This window comes from Babylonia areolata, chromosome 20 (assembly GCF_041734735.1).
Source record: "Babylonia areolata isolate BAREFJ2019XMU chromosome 20, ASM4173473v1, whole genome shotgun sequence".
NCBI classification, from domain to species: Eukaryota; Metazoa; Mollusca; class Gastropoda; order Neogastropoda; family Buccinidae; genus Babylonia; species Babylonia areolata.
The window spans coordinates 54,803,084-54,805,583 of record NC_134895.1 but is presented as its reverse complement, the minus strand read 5'-3'; the positions used below and the strand labels follow the sequence as shown (position 1 = coordinate 54,805,583).

General features: G+C 59.1%; 1 protein-coding gene across 2 annotated transcripts in view; it reads left to right on the top strand.

The window, feature by feature from the left end:
- Positions 1-2,500, top strand: part of LOC143295208 (uncharacterized) — a 26,362-nt gene that overhangs the window by 4,718 nt on the left and 19,144 nt on the right. The window contains exon 1 of one of the 2 annotated variants that reach the window (XM_076606782.1): positions 1-223. This exon is cut by the window's left edge and continues 65 nt beyond it. The exons of the other annotated variant lie outside the window; for it this stretch is intronic. The gene's annotated coding sequence lies outside the window, so the exon portion shown is untranslated. The remainder of the gene's footprint in view (positions 224-2,500) is intronic. 2 annotated transcript variants of the gene reach the window in all.

Genomic DNA, 2,500 nt, shown 5'->3' with positions numbered 1-2,500 from the left:
ATGTAATTATTTCTATCGATCGGAAGTACACGCATTTGTCATTATAACTGGGTAATACAACACCACTGTTACAACGGTACTCGAAGACAGACCATTAAGATTGTGAGATTCTGTTTTTATTGCACAAAGAAATGTCTGCAGACTGCAGGTGGACATCAGACCAGTCACGGCCTGTTGAAGACGATCGACAGACGACGACACATTGGTCCAGACACTGCACAAGGTATCTTCGCTCCCACCTGCATTAGTACGCTGCACATACACAGGCTACAGATTGACAATACATGTTGGAGGGGTTCAGACATACACACACACACACACTCTCTCTCTCTCTCTCTCTCTCTCTCTCTCTCTCTCTCTCTCTCTCTCTCTCTCATACACACACACTCTCTCTCTCTCTCTCTCTCTCTCTCTCTCTCATACACACACACACTCTCTCTCTCTCTCTCTCTCTCTCTCATACACACACCTACTTACGCGCGCACACACACACACACACACGACCACAACCACCACCACACACTCACGCCTTCACCCACGCCCCCCCCTCCATCCACCAACCCAGCCACGTACACACACCAACAACCACCCCCCCAATCCCCCCCCCCCACTTCCACCACCACCCCTATCCCCACACACGCACGCACACAGCACGATCCAAGTCAGTAAGTGTGCTAAGTAACGTGGAGACAGACGCAGCGACGTAAGTCACAGGGCCCAAACCCTTGCAGTCTTTTCTTTCCCTGAACAACACTTTTTCTCCCCCACCCCCCATACTATACCCCTTTTTCTCCACCCAGACCATAATACCCGTCCCCACTTCTACCCCCACCCCACAACACTATCATACCTGATTCCCCCCCCCCACTCCTCGCCCCTCCTCGTACCCCCTTCCCACCCCCTCATCTCCCTCCCCCCCCTGCCCCCCCCCCCCTCCCCTCCCGCCGTCGACTCACAGTGTTGTCGGATCTCCACGCAAGCTTCGGTGCTTCTGTAGTCCTTTGTTTACTTCTTTCTTTTTTTTTTTAATTCGGGTATTTGTGTCAGGGATATTAGTGTTGTGTGGTGAACAGTGTAGTGTAGTGTAGTGTAGTGTTGTGTAGCTGTTGCAGTGTAGTGTAGTGAAAAGTAGTATCAGCAGATGCACACCCCTCACACACACACACACACACACACACACACACACACACACACACACACATCCCTACTGGCCCTACCCATCCACCCTCACTCCGTCCCTTCCCCTTCACCCCACCCCCAACCCACCCACCCACCCCACCACGCACACTCTGACACAAGGTGACACGCATATCCATATCAACACAACAACATTAAACAACAGACTGATAGCGGGAGGGGGGTGGGGGGGGTGATGATAGCGGGGGGCGGGGGTGGGGAGTGGCGGAGGGGGGTTGGGGGTGGAGCACAAGGTGTGGTCTGGAGGTAGGGTACAGGGGGCGGGGAGGGGGGTTGGGGGTGGAGTACAAGGGGTGGTCTGGAGGTAGGGTACAGGGGGCGGGGAGGGGGGTTGGGGGTGGAGTACAAGGGGTGGTCTGGAGGTAGGGTACAGGGGGCGGGGAGGGGGGTTGGGGGTGGAGTACAAGGGGTGGTCTGGAGGTAGGGTACAGGGGGCGGGGAGGGGGGTTGGGGGTGGAGTACAAGGTGTGGTCTGGAGGTAGGGTACAGGGGGCGGGGAGGGGGGTTGGGGGTGGAGTACAAGGGGTGGTCTGGAGGTAGGGTACAGGGGGCGGGGAGGGGGGTTGGGGGTGGAGTACAAGGGGTGGTCTGGAGGTAGGGTACAGGGGGCGGGGAGGGGGGTTGGGGGTGGAGTACAAGGGGTGGTCTGGAGGTAGGGTACAGGGGGCGGGGAGGGGGGTTGGGGGTGGAGTACAAGGTGTGGTCTGGAGGTAGGGTACAGGGGGCGGGGAGGGGGGTTGGGGGTGGAGTACAAGGTGTGGTCTGGAGGTAAGGTAAAGGGGGCGGGGAGGGGGGTTGGGGGTGGAGTACAAGGTGTGGTCTGGAGGTAGGGTAAGGGGGCGGGGAGGGGGTTGGGGTGAGACAAGGTGTGGTCTGAGGAGGTACAGGGCGGAGGGGGTTGGGGTGGAGTACAAGGGGGTCTGGAGTAGGTACAGGGGGCGGGGAGGGGGGTTGGGGGTGGAGTACAAGTGCTGAGGTAGGGTACAGGCTGGAGGGGTTAGGGGAGTACAAGGGGGTCAGAGGGTAAGGCGGGGGGGGGTTGGGGTGGAGACAAGGGTGGTCTGGAGAGGTAGAGGTTGGGTGAGCAGGGTGGAGTGGTACAGGGCGGGAGGGGGGTTGGGGGTGGAGTACAAGGTGTGGTCTGGAGGTAGGGTACAGGGGGCGGGAGGGGGGTTGGGGTGGAGTACAATGGGGTGGTCTGGAGGTAGGGTACAAGAGGGGCGGGGAGGGGGGTTGGGGGTGGAGTACAAGGGGTGGTCTGGAGGTAGGGTAAAGGGGGCGGGGAGGGGGGTTGGGGGTCTAA